The sequence below is a fragment of the Fukomys damarensis genome, unplaced genomic scaffold (assembly GCF_012274545.1).
Source record: "Fukomys damarensis isolate Sample0158 unplaced genomic scaffold, DMR_v1.0_HiC HiC_scaffold_26, whole genome shotgun sequence".
In the NCBI taxonomy this organism is placed as follows: Eukaryota; Metazoa; Chordata; class Mammalia; order Rodentia; family Bathyergidae; genus Fukomys; species Fukomys damarensis.
The window spans coordinates 18,069,627-18,091,325 of NW_022900938.1; the positions used below are offsets into that span (position 1 = coordinate 18,069,627).

At 40.8% G+C, this 21,699-nt stretch overlaps 1 protein-coding gene across 7 annotated transcripts in view; it reads right to left on the reverse strand.

Annotated features, from left to right (window-relative positions):
- Osbpl6 (oxysterol binding protein like 6) overlaps nucleotides 1-3,966 on the reverse strand; it is a 117,110-nt gene extending 113,144 nt beyond the window's left edge. For all 7 annotated transcript variants that reach the window (XM_010636770.1, XM_010636768.1, XM_010636767.1 and 4 more), the window contains exon 1: nucleotides 3,874-3,966. The gene's annotated coding sequence lies outside the window, so the exon portion shown is untranslated. The remainder of the gene's footprint in view (nucleotides 1-3,873) is intronic.
- Nucleotides 3,967-21,699: the final 17,733 nt, after the last annotated feature.

A 21,699-nucleotide genomic window follows, 5' to 3' on the forward strand; every position in this document is an offset into this window, starting at 1 on the left:
TTTCACCACAACGCAGTCCACACTGTCCTACTCAAGCAGCTGAAGGAAGTGGCTGCCACCAACCTATCTTGGGCCCTGCCACTGTGGTATCACTAGCCCTACCTGAAGTCCTTGATTTTATTTAGCAGCAACAGTACAACAAGATTTCTCAGCACAAAGCAGACTCTCAGTTGCGTCTGTGAGATGAATGACCTTTTGAAACTGGCAAGTGACACAGTTAGGAGTTACGGTCTCTAAGAACAGTCAGAATTCCACAGCTGGCTGACACTATGCTTTGCTCCCCTGTATCTATCTTTCTAACTATAGGCCCACCTTGGGATCCACTTAAATCCTGGCTGGATGCTTACACTGTACCTGGTCCTGAGAATATGGCAGTGAGAGGTCAGAGTTTTGGCTTTACGGAACTTATTCTGTAATATAACGAGGACTTGACAAGGTGAGAAAAGGTTCAGTGTTTAGAAGTAGAAATTGATACGGGAAAACTTTAATCTGTCTTTCCCTTGGGTTATAATGAAAAGAATCTTTAGACAGTTTGAAGGAACTGTGCTGATACCTATTAAACAGCTCAGAATATATATTTAAACTCTTACATTGTTGGTGGGAACATAAACTGGCATGTTTAGAAAAATGTTTGGCAATATCTTCTAAAGGTAATAATACAGAATGAGTCAGCACTTCTAGACCTGGATATACACCTAAGTTACTTTTCTAAGTTACAAAATACCCAACGCCCAAAGACAAGGGGGGAAAGGTTTATTTGGCTTACAGTTCACAGAAGTTTTGGTCCATCATCGGCTGGCTCCACGGCAGGATGACTTGGCAGCGAGAAGGTAGCAAAGCAACAAGGGGACCTTAACGGCGTCTTTCTGCCTCTTTTATCTTATCCAGATTACCAGGATTTGGCGGTACCAAATCAGTCAGTGTACTGGTTAACAGTCACAGGCCCTTAATCCCAGCATCACACGCTCTAGATTCAGCCACCTTTGAAAAAGCGACCTTTGATCTCACAAGGCTTCAGGGGGACATCTAGACCCAGACCATGACAATACCCAAGAGAAATGAGTGCAAGTTCATGAAGTTCCAGTTCACAGTACTCACACAACTCCCAAAGTTGAACTACTCCAAATGCTCACTAGGAAGAAATATTGTAGGCACTTCCAGGCTGGTGAGCGCAAGGAGGTGCCGGGGTAGGCGGCACGTCCCAAGAGGGCATGAGTCCTCCCACGCCTCCTCCAGCTGTGCCTTGTCCTGTGCCGTCCCTTCCGTCCGCCTATTCCTCTAGGATGCACTGGCAGCTGAATTAAAGAGAAGTTGAAGGAGCAAAAAGCTGCACTATATTCTGCTGATACTGACACATAAGAGAACAAGAGCTACATAAAGTTCTGCACACCAAGTGATGCAAGACAGGAAGCTGCAGGTTGGAGTCAGGTGAAGACATAATCCTGAGGGAAGAACTCAGAACAACGATGATGAAAGGAACTGAGATGCATATCATTAGGGAGGAAAAATAGAGATAGCCCTTGCCACTGCTGAGCCCCTGTATAAGGCTGGTAAAGGTCCACCTCACTCACCCCAGTTATGATGGAGAAGAAACATCCTTATTTTTGGAAAAAATGAATAGAATATCACGAATATTGTAGAATATTCGCACAGTGGAATAATACAGAAAAATGAAAAAGTGTACTACTGTAGGCAACAGCAAAAACATGTGTGACTCTTAACACAAAAGACACTGTATAACTCTCCCCCACATCCCATACTGGCAACTGAACTGAGGGTCTTCACCCTGAGCTACATCCTCATCCCTTTTTTATTTTTTATTTTGAGATAGGGTCTTGCTAAGCTGTCCAGGCTGGACTTGAACTTGGGATCATCCTGCCTTCCAGACTGCTGGCATTACAAGTTTCTATCAACAGGCTCAGCTGTATAATTTCATTTATATGAAGTGCAAAGACCAGCTAAATTAATATGTAGTGACAGTAGTCAGAATGGCAGTTACTGTTGGGGGCATAGCTGACAGGGTTTGAAAAAAAACTTCTAGTGTGCTAGAAATGTTCTAGATCTTTCTCCACAGGTGTTTTGGAAATTGCTATAAGCAAAAAATCAAACATATACTTTACTGTGCATAAAGGACACCCTTTTAGGAAAGCTAAACAAGTAAAAATCACTGTGTTTAAAACTTCAGTGGCCCTAGACTTAAATCATGCATGCCTCCTCCCTCCCTTTTCTTCCTTTTTCTCCTTTTCTCCTTCCAATATTTACTCAATGACTACCATTGTGCCAGTCATTGCAAAGATACCAGCCATGGTCCTCATCATTAGGGAGTCTGCGAGCTAGTGAAGAAAATCACTTCACTGGCAGCACTATTCATTTGGCAATAATAAATCACATATCACCTTCTGATGCCTCATCTGTTCTTGTCTTCAATTACTTGACATTTTTTATACTGATTAAATTCACAGCTGGTCTCAAAATGTAAATTCCCTGGCTGCCTGAAACTTTCCTATGCCCTTAAATGCCTAGCACAGTGACTAGGACATAGCAAACGCTTAAGGACGTCTTGTTTATAGAACCCATCATACCATGGCACTTTTCTTGGCCTCCAGTTGTTAGCTAATGTTCTTTTCTCCAGGTTGGCATTCTTCTTTGCCCCATATGGAACCTGCAGATCTGCAAACTACTTGCAAAGACAGGGCATGCCTTCTACTTACATAAAGTACAATGACTAGTAGAGTGTAAGATGTGCCATGTGTTGCTCCACATTTTCTTTTAGTAACCATTTCATCTTATAATAAAGCTCAAGAATATGGGGGAGGTGAGGTGGGGAACGTGAAGAGGTAATAGGATCGTGACATTCAGGAGAAAATGAGGAACTTTGCTTTCACAGTTTGCAATGCCCTGGCAAAAAAGCAAAAATAGCACTGACCGTCTGGCTTCCTCTTCCTCTAGTGCTCAGGGCCCCAAGGATGCCTTGTGTCAACATGCCCACAGAATACCTTTATCCATCCCCCAGTATCAAGGGTCACTGATGAGGAAAAGATCTAAAAGTTTTGAGCCTATCAAATGCATTTAACAGTTACAATTGTTCTCATAAATAGGAGCAAGTGGAAAGAACCGGGCATTGCTCTAAATTTCCTAATTTTCTTCTCTCGTTCTTGTTGCATATAGCCGATCTCACGAGATTCTTGAAGCCACCTGTTACCACCTGGAGTCACAAGACTGTGAAGGACTGCACTTTGACACCTCAGCCTCACCCCGTGTTCACAGTCATGTTGACCTCTAGCATCCCAGGGGCTGGGCACTAGGTGCTCCCTCCCCAGCTCCATGTACACCTGACAGCCAGAGAAGACTGAAGAACCACAAGCCCGGTGGGGTCCACAGCAGAGCATGCTGCCATAACCAAATGGCTCTGTGCTTGGCTCTTTCACTGATATTTAAAGGGAGCGTCCTGAGTGCTGCAGAGGACTTTCTGTCCTTTTTGGGGATTGTGTTGGCGACAATGATCAGAGGTAACACTCCAGGCTGGCAAGTCGGTAAAGACCGGTGTGGTTAATGTTGTCTCACGAAAATCACCAAGATACACATAGCCATGACGGTTCACTGAGCACAGTGCAGCCCTCTCAGGGTTGAGACCAGTATCTCAGCCTTGCCCTATAAATCTAGGCATGATTTGCCCGTTTCCCCGCACATTACTCTTCCTTTTAATTCTTCAATTTCTTCTACCGGGAACACACTTCTTTTCCTTTATAAAATCTAGTTAATCTCAAATCAGCCCAACTGACATTTCCCCACAGAAGTATTCCCTGGTCCTGCAAGCTGGGCCGGATCTCTATCACCGCCTCACAGCACCTGCGTTTTTATTTTAGCACTTACCACAGTTTGCCACTAGAGATTGCTGTGATTTCTTCAGGCATAGAATTTACCTACCACTCTTCTGCTTCTCAAGGCTACATGGTGCGCAATAAATATCTGTAGAAGAAAGAAAAAAAGGAGAAGAAGAAAGAGAAGACAGCAAGGAAGAACAAACAAACCACGAGGAGGCAAGGTTTAAGAATGCAGTGATGCTTCGGTCTTGTTGACTTTAGGCTGGGAATAGAGGACACATTCCAACCCAGCTCATGTCACTAGGCAAAGTCATGCTTCCAAGGGCTGGCCTACACCTGCCCATTCAAGCCACTGCCAGAGAGCCCACGACTTCTAACGCAGCACTGAGGGACGGACATTCAGTACTACGAATAAAAATTTGTCCTGTGCAAACTTCTGGGCCTGGGTCTAGTCACTTTATAGAAATACGTATACATTTTAAAGGAAGACAATTAGTACACATTCTAAAAAAATAAAATATTTTGAAAAGTCCTTGTGCCACATTAACAGTCTTTTTCGAATTCTCAAACTCCCTTTGAGGTCTACACCAGTGATGCCTAGTGTAAGGACCAGGGAGCCCTCAGAAATTATGCAAGTATTGGAAGGCGATGGAAATGCACACACAAAGTAAGTGTTGGCTGCTAACTGAACACATTCAAAGGGACACTCATATTCTAAACAGTTCAAAGCCATGCAGTTTAGTTATCATTGGTTCTGCTTTCCACTGTACTGATGGGAGAGGTCCACTTTTATGGGTCCTTATCACTTGTTCTGAGCCAAAATTGTTTCCAACCTCACTAGGAAACTCACAGGACATGCAAGGTACTGAGTTGCCTGTGCTAGAGGACATTTATACAAGAGAATGATGATTCAAATCAAGCAATTTCAGGAGACTTCATTTACTTCTTAAAATGTTTATGAATTCTCCTTCTCCTTGGCTAGATGATTTCCAGAATTCAAATGTGTAAGTGAAAGAGCTCCCTGGACAAAGCAACTTGCATCACTGCGGAAGTTCAGATGCTGATTCACATCACAGCCCCACTGTGGGTCAAAATGACAGCTCACTGCGTATCATGTCAACTACCAGTTTCTTCTCTGGTAGAAATGTGGGCATAGAGTGACTAAAAGTGCTGACCAAACAGGCAAACACTGAACAGGCTTTAAGGCCCCTGAAGCAAATGAAAGTTCATCACCATCATTTTAGAATATATTAAGGATGTTCTATTTCACACATGTATACAAACACACATAGGTGTACATAGCTGAGTAACTCTCACAGCCTGTGTACTTCCTAACTCCTACGACAGACAAGGTTCTGCAGACGGGAGCCTCCCATGTCCTAGAGCACAGGTTCACTGTCAGAAAAGGGAGGAAGCACCGAGCACTCCAACGCAGCAGGAAAGCGTACTTACCAGGAGTTGAGTTAAAAGTCTGGGTTTTTCAGTGTGTCACTTTGTCCCAGTCACTTCACTTTTTCTGGGACTTAGTCTCTTTATTTATACAAGGTGCAAGACTGCTAGATTAACTATAAAGTTCTCTCCAGCACTGACAGTCTATTCTATATGTCCTTTTGTTCGAGGTCATATTAACACTTTATTTTTGGAGAAAGCTGTCAGGGAGCTAATTCTCATTTTAGAGTAGACATGGTCTAGTTTATTAAAATTTTTAAAAAGTACAATTTTATTTTTTCATCTGTTTTCATTATAAGTTTAGAACTATGTCATCAAAAGATTTTTATCTAGAGCTCTCGATGAGGACTGGTGAAGTTTCAGGGTCTGGGTGCTGAACAGCACATGCAACAAAGACAAACTTTCCCCAACTCTTAGCTTTAGGTCCTATTTGATTCTTCACCTTTTGCCCATGTTTCCCCAGATTAATAATTATAACTAAGAGTACACTAAAGTGAAGGGTGATCCTGTATATTGATGTCTTCTGATTTTCACATTGAACAAAAGCCAGTAAGACAGTGAACACAGTTGACTATGCCTCAACATCATACCTTTAAACAGTGAGAGATTTAAAAACAAGCATTCTCATCTCTCTTTTTCACTGCAAATCCACCGGATTCCACAACTCCAAAGAAGGAAGCTATTGAGCTATTTTCTGTTGAAATATCGAAAGGAATTTGCTCTCGTCACACTCTGCATCTCAGTGATGTCTACTTCAAAATATTAACATTTCTTTCTTTTTAGAAATGAATAATAGGTTAAACACAATGACACTTCAGGTATTATTTATTTTAATTCATAAAATATTTCTCTTGGAGGTAGGTTGTGAATGATAATAACAAAATAAAGTTATTAATATTTTGATGCGATTTTTAAAATCTGGTAATTTTGCATTTCTTTCCCATCAAAAACAGTTCTCTTTTGTAACACGTATGGAAAATTCAATATTCAAAACAAATGAGTATATTTAATACATTTACTTTATGGTTTGTAGAATTATGCTTGAAAACTGACATACTTTCAGGACTGGCATTCTAAAACAATATGGGTGGACAATGCTGATTGTTATAAAATGATATGTTGCCATTCTTGTTTATTACAGCTTCTGTTAGCAACCTTGGATGCAATTCAAACTATGCCCTATTACATGTGCAAAGCTTAATAAATTCTGCATTATCAGTTTTAAAAAAAACCATGGACAGAGTTTTTCAAGCAATACTTTTTTAAAAAACCTCACCTCTGCATTTAAGACTAAATTTCCATGTACAATAAGTAAAGTAATTAGGGTTTGCCTTCTCAAATTAGAACACACATACATATACTGTTTTGCCTTAGATATCAAACTGTGTCAGGACACATATATCTCTATTCTGTTTAATACAAAATACTAATCAAAGTGTCTTATAGATTCCCTCTCATTAAAAATTATAATAACAGCAACGTTACCATTTGAGACCAGGATAAATCTAGATGACAGAGTTCGCTTGACTATAAAGGAAATCAGAGCCACAATGGGCCTGAGGGGTTTACAGATAATTATTTTTGTCTTGTGTTCACAGACTGAATTTCATTTCTAGAGATAAAATCTTTTCTCTAAGAAAATGTTCAAAGTGAGAAAAAGTTGAAGGAAGGTCAACCGAAGTTGAAATCTGTTCAATACAAAATTCTCCATTTGAACTGCTGCAATCTGTTTTCCTATCTCTTCATTTCACATAAATCACTTCACATGGAGGCCTCCAGCCATTTCTGCACTATGGAAGCTAGTGACTAATATTTGAGTTTTCACCTTCCTGAACTCTTTTCCTACTCAGATATTTTCAAACATAGCTTTTGTAAAAGGGAAAAGGACTAGGTAGAAAAACAGATCAGACAAAATTTCAAGGTCCTTTTAAAACAGCTACATTTTCTATGATTTTATAATTCTACCCTTAGTTCCTTCTACCTTACCTTACAGTCCTTGATTAGTTACTCCATACTTTTCTAATCCAGTTTTTCATTAGTTCTGAGTTTTCCTTTGTTTTAATGAATTATAACATTCACAATGGATAAGGTAGTAATTCTAATGTGTAGGGCGATGTTTTAGAAATGTATGTAACTATGTAACTAGCATCAGATCAAAGTATAAAACATTAGTCTCTCAATCAATTATTCCTCAAAGAACCACCATTGTGATTTTTAACAACAAAGATTAGTTCTTCTAATTTAAAAACGTCATCAAGATAAGCATCGCTCTTTAATATTAATTCCATGAAGAAATGAAGAATTATATTAGTTTTATTAAGAATAAAGATTTTTGGCATGAAGGAAAAAGATAAAGACAAATCGATGAGTTACATTTTGAAAAATCCTTTTTAATCATCAATTTGAATTAGACATATCAGCATGAAATAATGAAGACATCTGCTTATCTTCTGAATAAACATAAAATAATAATTAACTGAGGTGTAATTACCACTCCTGGTGCCCAAATTCTGTTTTGAAATACCATTCTCATTAAAAAATGAACCACAGGGCCAGGGATTTAGCTCAGTGGCAGCGTGCCTGCCTTGCAAGTGCAGTGCCCTGAGTTCAAACCCCAGTACAAAAAAGAAAAAAGAACCAAAATTCCTTAAAGAAATGACTAATTCCAGGTGTAGGAGCAAAAAAGTCCAATGAGACTGGAACATGCCTATCAAAAATTATTTGGACTATGTTATTAAACAAGTAGATAATGAACAAAAAGACATATGCTTGAAAGCCAAATAGAAGATAGTCCAAGAGTCCAAAATAGGACAAATTGATCAAAAAGAACAATGATGTAATTAGAATGAATCACATAAAATATATTTAAATCCATAAGTTTATAATGATCTTCTTTTAGAAAAAAATCTTTGATCAATTTTGGAGGAAGCGATTTTGAAACTGACAAAAGAAAATAAGCATTTCTCCAGTTTTTCAATTACATGTTAGACCTCCAGGAAATTGGGACCTTGATGCAGATCAGTTACTCCTTACAGAAATATCACAACTAAAAACGGAAGAAGAATGCTACAACTAAGAGATTACCATTTTGCATCTCCTCACAAATAAATGAGATCTTGGTGATGGTCATCAATTGCTGTCCTGACTACCAAAAGCTGCTCACAATCCTCCACAAGTTTCATATGGGGAAACAGATCATCAGTAGCGACTCACTCTTAATCCAAACAGGAAAGGGAACAAATCAAAAGTTAATTTTACCTTTTGAGCTCTCTTCTTTCCTATTAGTTAAACAACTACGAGATGCTCAGCAAAATTAATGTATAAACTTTCTTTGGAAAAAAACTACTGCCTGTCAAATGGGCCAGAGGCATCTATAAATTAGTGCATCCTGGGGTTCACTGCTCTGCTTATGAGCACTGCCTGTGTAAACACTTAAATATTTCTTCCCAAAGAGCTAAAAGTAAGGGTAATTCTGTCTTCTCCAACCTAAAATAGAGATAACTGAGTTAAAGAATACAAACAAAATTCCCCATAGAGAAAAAACACATATGGATCTAATTCTAATTCTACTGTTGAGTCTTCAATGGTTTCTTTTACATTAAACGAAACTAAATTAAATGCAAGCTCTGAGTACAGAAATTTAACTATTTTGATCATTTCTCTTCTCCTTAATTAGCACAAATGAACCATGAAGTAATCCCATTAAAAATGAGACAGGAAAATGGCTTTCTGGATCTCATAATGATCAGTACTTGACCTTAAAAAATCAGCACAATCTCATAAGGAATTTGATCAAGACAACTCCAAAAACATATAGGCAGGAAATCAGGAGGGGCAGGAGTGGTGGTGACAACTCCCTTACAAGACAGTGATGGGCTAGCTACAGGAGAATTATTCCACGATGCAGCACCTCCTCCACAGGAAAGCCTCCAGAGTCAGCCGTCACTGGACAGAATGATGGATTCTTCACAAGCAAAACGGCTAATCTCTCTCAGTAAACTCAAGAAATTATGAGATGAAGCTGTTCTCCATCATTCTAGAAATCATCTTTGTATAGCCATGAGGTGGGGGGATACAGCTCAAACTCCATGAACAGCACTGAACTCTGGCTTCAGAGTAGAGCTTCACAGACACGATGATGCTAACAAAAGAAGCCAGACACAAAAGGGTGCACTGAGGGACCGCAGTTCATGAACAAGCAGAACTAGCCTGGGGTGAAAAACATCAGAACAGCACTTGGGAAGCTGAGAGAGGGTATGAGGGACTCTTCTGAGGAGAGAGAACTATCAGGACAGGGCGCAGGCTACCGAGGTATATCCATTTGTCAAAACTGTACAGCCAAGATTAATGCTTTTCAGTGTGTGTCAACTCTGCTTTAAGAACTATTTTTAAGCCATCAGTACTATCATCATGTGGAGGAAGAGCTGGTGAATGTACAGATGATACAAGGATAGCAGAATACTGATAACCGCGGTGGGTAAATGATGGGAAACCGTGGTTTGCTATATTCTTTTCTGCTTTGCGAATGCTTGAAATTTTCCACACTCAACAGTCTGTTTAAAAGACTGAAAGGTTATCCCCTCTCCATGTTAAACAGTTACCGTTCCCCCAGGCAAATCACAAACTTTCTGAACCTCACTTTATTCATTTACAAACTAGAGGTTAACAGCCCCTGCAAATCTCATTCAAAATAACCTTGAGTTGCTGATAAATATCAAGTGAGGAAATGGATATACGTGTAATTTCTAAACCATGGGGCAACACACAATTCATAATAATGAACTGTGGATAATAAAATTCATAATAATGAATATCTGTAATTACTCACAGACCATATTTCACATTTGAATAGATTAATATATTTTCTTCAAACACACAGTATATATATTCACTTTACAATAGTTCCTGCTTGAAAACATAGCAATAGAACTGTTAGGCCAGAAATATGGCCAACACAAATATTATTTATATTTGACTACAAAGGATACTGTATGTTCCATCTTTCATAACTTCCTAATAGTGAAAACTTAGGCCTTAAAAATGTATGATTCTTGAAAAAACACCAACCTGACCAGGCAAGGATGCCTAAAAGCACTGTCCAGAGGAAGCTGGTTTAGGATTTTAACTGTGCTGGATAATTTTTATGTTCATAATTGAGAATCAACTACCGTAAAACCCACCGAAGCTTGACCAGCCAAAACAATATTTATTAATTTATATAAAATTGCATTAGAGACAACAGACATTAAGTTCTTAACGGGACTCAATTAGACACAGCAATTAGACAGCTAGACAGTCGGACCTCCAACTGTAAGGCACACATATCTTCAGCTCAAGGAAGCCCAGCTAAAAGTGCATATGGACTATCATTTCATTTTTTACGTGTTTGTTAGGGTAACTTAGGTGCAATTATCACAAAAAACAATCATACAACACACACACACACACACACACACACACACACACAGAAAGAGAACATAAGTTGCAGCTGCAATTATGCAAGTATCATCTGCTCAAGTCCTGGTGAGTCAGGGGAAAAGCAACATACACTGGCCTGTTGTCGGGCCGAATTTCAAAATGAGTAAGCATATCCGAGCAATGTTTTGAATAAGGACACTCTAGCTCAATATTATACATTCAAGAATATCATTTGGGTAAATTCTTTTACACTGATGTCATCTTCAAATAAAAGAAGTGTACACCAAGTGCCTCCTTGCAGCGCTCCAAAATGTTTAATGTCCAGATTTGGAGAGCAAGTTCCTTGGCGTTTCAGCTCTGCTGTGAAATGAGCCAGGGAACTGCTCCTCCTTGCGCTGCCTCAGAGGCCCCCACATGGGCTCCTTTCCACATGACTTCTTTAAGAAGTGCCAGCTCAGGCTACCAACTGCTGGGTTTTAGGAGTTGCCTGAGGAAGACCATCTGAGCTACTATTTGTGAAAAAACTAAATAAAAATATGTTCACAGCTGCCCACTTCTTGCTCCTGTGTTAGGGTAGAGGAGACCACACCACAACAAAAGAGTTGGTCACTTTCAGATAAACCAAGGCTTCAAGTTAAAGCCCCCACTCCACCTACCACCCTGATAAGAAACTTGCACCTTCTAATTCCACAACACACCAAAAGCCATTTTCCCTTACAGTCGACCCTCTCCCATCCACAATTGGGGTCATTTCTCTAGGAAGTTCCCCTGCTTTCTCTAAACATTAACTTCTTGCTGTTTTCCTCCATTCATCAGACAGCTCTATAGCTTTTCTGCATCAAAGAGGAAAGCTTTCCTAGTTAGCCTATGAAACCACATTACTGTTCAAGTGGCCCTCTGAGTCAAGAGAGGAGATGCCCAGGAGGATGTGAGCCTCTCAACTCATGTACCCTTCCTTTCCTGTAGCACAAAATTCAAGACATCAAGGTCAAACCGTGGATGAAGCAAACACCAGACCTGAGCAAATTCCAAGGATGTTGGATCAAATCATTTCTTTCAGGGTTATTTTAAACTCTAAACTGATACCATTCAGAAAGAAGCAGTGAAAAGTGGGAAAAGAGAGGAACTGAGGGAGCACAGAGAGCTGGAATGGAAGTTCTACTGGATTTGGGGAGGAACCATTCCTCCATCCTTCCCTTCCCCCAAGCACGTCCTCTTTATCAACTTTGTTCCCAACATTCCTGTAAGCCCAGGTCCTGATGTCACACTTTAATATGGAAGAAAGCTGGGAAGAGGATGAAGCTGAAGGAACTGAAGACAGTTTCTGAACGACTCTTCCACGGAGGCAAGGGAGCAAACGTTTTGGGAGTCTCAGCCCACGGAGGCAATGGTGTCAATTCCACAGAACTACAGTATCTCCTTGAGAAATTCTGTTCCAGAAATCACATTATAAACATTATAAAACAGCAGGCCCTAGAGCTTTTCTCAGTCACCTTGGGGGCACTGCTTAAAAATACTAATACCAAGGCCCAGGATTTAGCTCAATGGCACCACCACACCTGCCTTGCAAGCACAAGGTGCTGAGTTTGATCCCTGATACCAAAACAAACAAACAAACAAACAAACAAACCATATAATACTATTCTCCATTATTTTTAATAATAAGCTTACCCAATGGGTGCTAGAATTCTATAACTTGTGTATTCTACTAGCCAACACTAACTATTCTTTCCTAAATTTCATCTTGTGTGCCCCTAAAAGGATTACCAAATAAAATACAAAGCATTAGCTAAATTAGAATAGCTAAAAAATAAAGATCCACTTTTTAGGAAAAGCATGTCTCATATGTTTAATACTAAGCATTCATGCTAAAAAGTAATTCCTTCTGTATCTGCAATTAAAATTTAATTTAGTATCCTAAATGTGACAAATCTATACCCCATCTCCGCCATAATGATAAATAAAATCAACAGACACTGAGTTTATCCTTTCAGAAACTATAACATGCATAATGCAGCAGTATGAGAATGAGCACGATGCTGTTACTGGGACAACTTCCATTTCTCCAACTGTGAAATGGAAACAGTTGAGCCAGATCTAAAATTTTACTGAACTACTGAATTATGAATAGACATTTACCCATGTCATAGGTAATCATCCATATCTGAAATTTTCACATCTCCTGGAAGAGACTTCCTCACAGAAGAGGATAACCACCAACTAATTTATCATTCATTCTCCTCTTTCAAAAGCAATGACCAAAGCCTGGGCTCCAACAACTCATCGATGGTGAGAACTTCTCTCATATGGTTGTTTGGATATTTGCCATCTCTATAGATTATGCCTAGTCCACTCTATCAGAAACATCCCGGAACCACAGAGTAATCAGTGCCCCTCATCCTCATACCAGCATCAGGGCTACAAGTGGTGATCCCTGGGGGACTGCATGCTAAGAGGTCCAATCATTTTAGCAGAAAATAAAAAGTAATTCTAAGATGGGGCTGTGGATGAAGTCAGAAGAAAAGAACAGCAGAAATCTAATTCATGATAACCAAAGATAGTCCAGAAGTGTGAGCAATAATTCTAAGGAATGTGGTAGGATTTACATCTCTTTGCCTATATAAATTAGCTTCTACTCAAGCGGCCTCAAGTAACTCAATCTTGTTATCTGTGACATAAACAGCATCTAGTGTAATTGCACTTGTCTAACACGGACTGTCTCTCTTAAGTCTTAGTTTAGGATTGGCCATATGCTAAGGAAAATTCCTTTCTACCTCCCTCCCTCTTTCTTTCCTTCCTCCCTTACCCTTCACTTCCTTCCTTTCTCTTGCTTGCTTTATTTTAACCTGACCATTGTACAGGCTTTCAAGTACGCTAATTATGTCAGTAAACTATGGTCCATTTGCCAACTCTAACCCTCTGCTTATTTTGTTCTAAAAGCTTCACTGGAGTACAACATGCCCATTTCTTTATATATTGTCTGTGGCTGCTTTTGCACTACAGTGGCAGAGTGGAATAGCTGGCAAGAGAAACCATGGCCTGTGAAACCTTAAATATTTACAATCTGGCTTTTACAGAGAAAATTTGCCAATCCCAGTTGTAAAGTAGTAATAACATTTTTAAAAAGGAGATGAAGTGATAACACTCAATGCTTTACTCCTTTTTGGCAACACTTGGCCAAAGAAAATGGTGATTTCCAACCCACGAATTAGCAAATTACTACTTAACCTGTGCAAACTCCAAGTGACCAGAAGCATTTTTGGTGTAGTGGCTCATATCTCAAGTGCATTCTGAAAAGAACATGGCCCTTTACTGCCAGGCATTCTGAAGAACCCAACAAATAAATACACATGCGTGGAAATACAATATGCACATTTTTCTCTTCTTGGAATCCAGCATTTCAAAAGGCAAAATTACACAACGACAAGCACACACACTTGTCTGCTGCCACAATTATCTGTAGTCTGATGAGGAAAATGCAGCAAAGCAGCAATAAGGAAACTGCCTGCATTTGGCACCAGTGCCTACGAGGGAACTGTCACTGTTACAGGAATTTAGAATTCAAATCATCATAGCTCCTCTGTAGCCTCCCTGCTTTAGGCAGGAAGAATGCTGATGAGAAAGAACAGCTGCCTTCAAAATCAAAACTACACAGCCTGAAAAGACACCCAACACAGGAGTCCTGGAGAGAAGTGAGACAGTCACAAGGACATACCGCTGCTTTGCTGAGACCCCTGGTGAGAACCACCTCTTCTACCGAAATCAATCATGAAGGGTCCCTTGTAAGCTCTTTTCTGTCCTCATGGAAAATCCTTGCAAACAGAAAATGGCACACTCACAGCTAATGAGATTTCATGCCACAAAATACTAAACACAGATATTCCTCTAGTTGCAAGGAGCAGGAAGAAAAAACAAAACAATGCCATAGTAACTGTTGCTAAGTTTGACTTTACAATACTGACAGAGTGATGGCTCGTCACATAAAAACTTTATGCATAAGGTCTAATTCAATCCTTCAACCCCTATTGGGGATCACAACAGGATCTCCCACTACGATGGGGCAGAGATCTGGCTCTTTCTGCCCTCCTCCAGTCCTTAGCCTGTGTACATCACTTTCAGTTCCCACCCACGCCCTTATTGGGCCACAAGTGGGTCTTATGCCTGAGGGCCTTAGGCTTCTGCCAGACAGACATGGAGAATTAGAAAGAAGCACCATCCCAGCCCATCTCACACCCAGGCAAAAGCTGAGCCCAAGATGCTATTTAATTTCTTTTTCTCATTCAAGTATTTGCTAAATGTCTACCGTGTAACTCAGAGTTGGAGTTCCAGGGTGAAGAAGACAGACATGGCCCCAGCCTTCTGAGGGCGCGGACAGGCTAGAGGGCAGCTCTGAGACTGATAATCCCACCAATCATCCACATCATTAATGGTGCTCAGTGGTGTGGAGGCGCCGAGTAGGAGTCTGAGAACATGAAAGGAGTTCTGATTTATATGGCAGGATCTGAGGCGTCTGTTCTGGGGAAATAACATTTAAAATGAAACTAGGAGGGGGAGGAGTTCCTTGGGTGAAGGTGAGCTGAGGGGAGTTTCAGGAGAAGGCACGGGCCCGGGGAGAAGGCCTGAGGAAGGGCAAGCGTGGACTCACCAGTAAGCGGGGTGAGAGTAAACCGGGCAGCAAAGGCAGTGGCCTTTCAAGGAAGAGTGGTGATTACTAAGCTCATTTTGAGGACAAGGGGACGTCACTGGCAGACTTTGAACACTGGAGTGAAAAATGAGATCCGCAATTTAAGGGATCCTCTAGTGGGGCAGAGAAAATGCCAACAAATGGGAGAAAAGAAGGAACCAAGGGTGACTCCCAATTTTCTAGAGCTCCTGAGTAGATCGTACATCATTTACCATGGAAGGAAAGGCTTAGGAAGATGCTGTAGGAGGAAGCATTGTGAATTCGGTTTGGAAACCACACCACACGGCTGTTAAGAGCACAGTCCAATTTACTAGCTTCTTGGTAATATCCAGGCATGTGTTTTCATCATCTGTAAAAGTGGAAATTGTGGTAAAATCTTCATGGGTGTCATGATAAAGTAATGTATATCAAACAAGTGCACACAGTAACCCTGACAAAACATTATCAGCTGTCATTATTTTACGTCTGAAATTTCAAATGTTACAAGGCATTAACAAAGGCAGTTAGATAATCTGGCTGTGCAGCTCAGAGCTCTCTCCTACTGGAGGTGGGAATGATGCAAAACATTCTGGATTTAAGTACCTTGGTTTGAGAGTCTGATTAAAACACCCATTTAGGGACGTTATGATAAAAGAAATTAGCAAAAGGTCAGAGAGGAACCAAAGCTGTGGAAAATAGAAGAATCTGATGCAGATCTGAGGGAGCCTTGAAGGAGAAAGCTGAGTGGCTCAAGAAATGAGCCTTAAGGCCCAGGGATTTAGCTCAGTGGTTCCGCCCGCTGCCTTGCAAGTACACGGCAGTCCCAAGTTTGATCCCTGCTACCACCCGCCCTCAAAAAAAAAAAGAAAGAAAAAGAAAAGAAATAAGCCTAATACTGTACAGGAAGCTCAAGCATGAAATATAGAGGTAAAGGTGAAGGAAAGTAGGAAGATATTTTAAAAGTTTCTGTACATTTGGTTCTATTTTTCCCGGTTCAAATGTTTAATGATTGTAGTTTAGGGATTGAACCCAGTGCTAGGTAAGTACTCTATCACTGAGCTGCATCACCAGGCCCCTTTTTAAATTTCACTGTGAAGCAGGCCTTTCTTGCCAAATTGCCCAGGCTGGACTTGAAACTGTAATCTTTCTGCCTCAACCTCCTAGTACTTGGGATTAGAGGCATGCATGACTGCACCTAGCCAAAATGGCAATCTTAAAAGTAGCTTAAAATTCCTGCACATATCACAAGTGTATACAAAAGACATATTTGCAAGAACATTCACTAAATTATCTAAAATGACCTAAAATCAATTAACAGGAGAGTGATTAGGTAAAGTAGGACACAGCTACGTAAAGGGATACATTTACATCTATGAAACATCATGCCATACACGATCTATTGGGAAAATGTTCGTTTTATTGGCCTTTTAAAATATAATAACAAGCTGTAGCCAGGCAGTGGTACTTGCCTGTCATCTCAGCTACTTGGGAGGCTGTGACATCAGGATTTTGAGTTCAAGGCCAGCTTGGGAAACACGGGAAGACTCTGTTAAAAGAGGGGGGTGTGTGGATCTAGACTACAAAGTAGTGTGAAAAATATACTATTCAATAGAAACAAATCATAGAAAAATGTCAAAAAATTAAGAATAGCTAATGTGAGCTAAGGATATAGGTCACTGTACTTAGCACGCAAGAAGCCCTGAGTCTGATCTCCAGCCCCCTCAAAAGAGCATACTGTTGATAATTTCAGGACATATTTTCCTTTCTTTGTACTTTTTGGTTTTCCAAAATATTATCACTGAATACATGTTATGAATATAGATAGAAAACAAAAACAATCTAAACAGCTCTCATCTGTTTCTCTAAGACACCTGCCATTCTTTGCCCTCAAATCCTCCAATCAAAAGCTCAGGAGAAATACTGAAACTGAAGACCTGACACAAACATCTCCATCCTCACTGTGACACCAAAGGGAACACGACACTGCTGTGTACATGAAGAACAGCATTTCCTGATCCTTCCCTCATAAAACAGAAGCTTCTCCGCTAGTGGCCACCCCACTTAGCCCCCAAACAACACACAACAGGGATACAAGGTCATTTTATGTGATTTGAAAATCGCTATTCAACAACACGCATCGTAAGAAAATCACACCAGAAAAATCTGTGTCATTATAAAAGATAGAGCCACACAAACTTTAAGTATGCAGATATTTATATACCATCTTGCCTACAGCCAAACTTTAAATAATTTTTAAGGAAACATTCGACAGTTTGACATTGTCAGAAAACTTTCCTTTCCCCATAACTTTTAAAGTTTCAAGAAATTTTACACTGTCCCTCCACTGTCATCAATAAGCTTCATAATATAATATTAAACTTTGTCCTCTGAAGCTATATCTGTACCTGTGCACATACACACCAGTGCACACATGTGTACACAGCAAGAACTTCTTATATCCTGATACCTGCTATCAGAGCAATTGTGTCCAAGTCAGTGAGCCTTCCTGAGTCTTGGTTTTCCTCACCTACACAAAGGGAGACTACAACTTGCCTTGTAGGAGCTTTTAGGTATGGAACACAATGGCCACTTCATGGATCTAAAATGTTATATATATTTTCCTCAAAGACCGTATCAACAAGAGGACGAATATCATCATGTGACTTAGTATCAAGCCACCTAGTATTATTAGGGACAGAGAACACCACGCATTTTAAATCACCCACAAGTGGAGAAATGAACTCTAACTTCTAATAGTGCTCCTGCTGCTGCTATAAACAGAGGGTATGAAGAGAGGGGAAATTCCATAGCGAGGGGACATGGAGAGGACTTTGGTGAAACACAGACTAAGGAGGCCCTAAAAAGAGAAAGTCCTGTGCTAGGTGCCAACACAGTCAGATGCAAGACTGAGACCCGGGAGTTCTTAGCACCAGCTATAACCAGGGAAAGGGCTGGAAGGTGAGAGACAGTAAGGGGCCTTGAAAAAGTGTTGTTCTGGAAAAGAAGATACAGTCAGTGGAGTTGTGGAAGTGAAGGGAAATGAAGAACTTCAGGATACTGCACCAAGGAAAGAAAAACAAGATGTGTCAGGCTCTTGCCATCTGATCACCAGCACCGTATCACCCATTAAGGAAATTATATCTCCTTATGTTGCCATAAATGAGAGGGAGCTCTTAAACCAAAAAAACCATGCAATGATTAGAAATTTTTTAAAAACAGAACTAAGCCAATACTGAAAATTCTCCCCATCAAAAAACCCATGGGGTTGGAGATTTAGCTCAGTGGTTCTGCTGCCTGCCTCACAAGCACAAGGACCTGAGTTCAATCCTCTGTACCAAAAAAAAAAAAGTGAAAACAAAACCCATGAAACAGAGGAAAACTAACCTAGCACTCAAAATTGAATTATCTCCACACAAACTCTTGGCATATTTAAAAAACAAAGAAAATAACACCTAGAATCAGAAATGCAAAACTTAAGAACAGAGATGGACAGAAGTTAGAAATATAATGAATAGATTGAATACAACAGAGAAAATGGGGGGAAAAGGCAAAACTACTTCTTGAGAACTGAACAGAGCATTATCAGGTGCTCAAGAGAAAACAGGTTTGAGAAACTTAAAGGATGGGAGAAAATGACAGAGTAGTAGATGGTGTAGAGATTCAGGCGTCTGGGAACGGTGAGGAGCTGAAGACACAATTTCATGGTGGCAGGTCACAGGGACACATAGTTAAAAAGAGAAATGAACCAAATCCATTCATTCCACCAATGTTTAAAAAATTTGTGTTAATGACATTAGTCACATGGAAAAATAAATTTCGTTTTGACATACTGCCACATGTACATAACTAACTTTGTCATTCTTTCCCGACTCCCTCACACTCCTCTGTCCCTTCTGCCCCATCCCTTCCTCATCTCTAAGTCTTCCTTCTGCTCTCCTGTCAAGAAATATTTCTGAGCACCCACGCGGGGCACAGGGGCCAGTGATTGTGAAGGGAAGTAGCTCACTCTTGGAAGGAAGATGGGCAGGGACTTTTAATCAGGAGATTTGTATTATCAAACGAAATTAAGAGGCGGGTCACTGCAGAAGGGGAATGGAAGGCTCTTTCCAGAGTGGGGCAGGACCGAAAGGGAGGCTAATTAGAAGGTCACGATAAATAATTCTACAATAAAAGCATCAAGGTTACCTGATGATCCCAGATGAAGACTCCAAGGCTTTTACTGTGGGAAACTGGAGAATACTTCTGCTAACAGATGGAGAGAACTTCCGCTTTATTTTGGGCACGGTGTGACACAATGAATAGATTGTAACCTCAGGAGAAAGCAGGAACTGGAGACCTAAGGAGCACACCTTTTTTGGACTGGAAACACTTGCAGCTGAAAGAAGCCACAAGAGGACACACTCAGGAAATGGCGTTAGGGCCACAGAAGCAGAGACTGCCTGGAGAGTGAGCAGAAAGAGGGCCGAGAATGGATGCTCGGATACCGTCAGTGAGCTTGCTGAGAAGAAGTCTCAGGTTAAGGACTGAATGACACAGACAGAGGAGAAGCAGGGAATGTTTTCATGGTGAAGCAAAAACAGGACTCAGAAAAAAGGGTGACATGAAAGGGAAGTGGGAGTGGAGGGCCAGGGAGAGCCAGGGGTAAGGTGAAGACTGCAGAAGAGCTGGGAGGGATATAACTGAGGGAGCAGGAGGTGGGACAGTGCCACCAGGGCAGCTTAGGGGGTCTTTTCCAGAACTATAAGAGCAGGGAGTGCAGAGGCTCTGCAACATCCCAGCCCCACAGGAACCTACAGTGTGTGCTATGGAATTTAGGGCCAGGGGCTTAGAGTCTAGGACAAGGCTTTGCATGCAAGTCCTGGCACTTAGCAGCTATGCACCTCTGAAGACATCGTAGCTCCTGTGAAGCTCAGCTCTCCCATCCGTAAGTGAGATCTAACAACGCCAGGCCTCTTCCTCCCACCTGCTCCATGGGATTGTTGTGAGGATCAAATGACACAGAGTGTGTGGATGTGCTTTAACGACATAATGGTGCTGTGCATAAATGACCAGATTGGTACCTCATTTTTCCATGTGGCTTCCCGCTAGATGTAGCATTTGTTTAATCAGTGGTGCCCTCCACACAGGTCTCACATAGTATTTTGCACCCAGATGTTTAAGCAGACACGGATTTGGCATGACCACCAGCCTCCTTCCCAGGCAGGGAATATGACTGAACTGTCTGCTGCGTCCCACACCAGCACACAATGAAACCAGCACGGAGGCTGCCAGCCTGAGCTGTTAGCAAGACACCTAGCAAACAACAGAGTTCAACTGTACACTTTGTAGCAGCATTTTCAAGTTAGCAGAGATGCAATTATGAAAAGGTCACCATGTGTTGTAGTTTATATATACACACTTTTTTAATTAAGAAGGAAACAGTAAGAAATCATGTTCTAAGAGTACTCAGCCACTGGGTCTACAGAAAGGCACCCAGGGAAAATCAGCCCGCACACCCTGGCTGAGGGGGTGGCCAGCATTCCCCAAACTGTTCTCACACAGTGGAAACCCACTAGCAACGGAGGACACACTGTATTCTGTCCAGCATCAAGGAAGGGGTTGCTGCTGTCACGGCCATTGTGTCCTTTCACGTTCTCACTCCTTTTATACCTGAAATGTAACAAACTTTGGAAAAGCACATTTTTAACGTGGTGGCTACAGCCTCACCCACCATTCAATCAAAATCGATTTATTACAGAAAATAATACAGAGTCTGAAATGCAGAACACTGCTGGGAGAAAATAGCACATGAGGAGAAAATACATCTTTCCCACTACCAAAGCAGATTATTTTTGCTATTCTACATGGTACATTAGGGTTCATACATTTAAAGCAACCCTAGATAAGCTTTTCTGCCTTTGATGCAAGTCTCGGGTAATAATTTAAAATTAAATGCTTAACGAAGTGCCAGGAAACACAAAATAAGTATAAGCGGTAGTCTCTCTCTTAACAGCAAACACTGGGACATTTGGAATCGGATAAACTGCATAAGCAAATATATTAAGAGTACTAACTCAGGCCTTCTGGTCAAGAAAGACGCCAACCTTACACGGAAGGAGAAAACATATGAACATGATATTATTATTTTAAAAAAATTTTTTTAGATGAAATCTTTCTACTTAGTTTAGGTGGGCTGTGAACTCACTATGTAGCCCAGAATGACCTTGAACACATGGTGATCCTCCTGCCTCAGCTTTCCGAGCACAAACATTACAGGTGTGCGCCATCACATTCATTTATTCATTCATACATTGAGACTTTAACATGTGACAGATGCAATGCCAGAAACTGGGATACGGTGTTAAA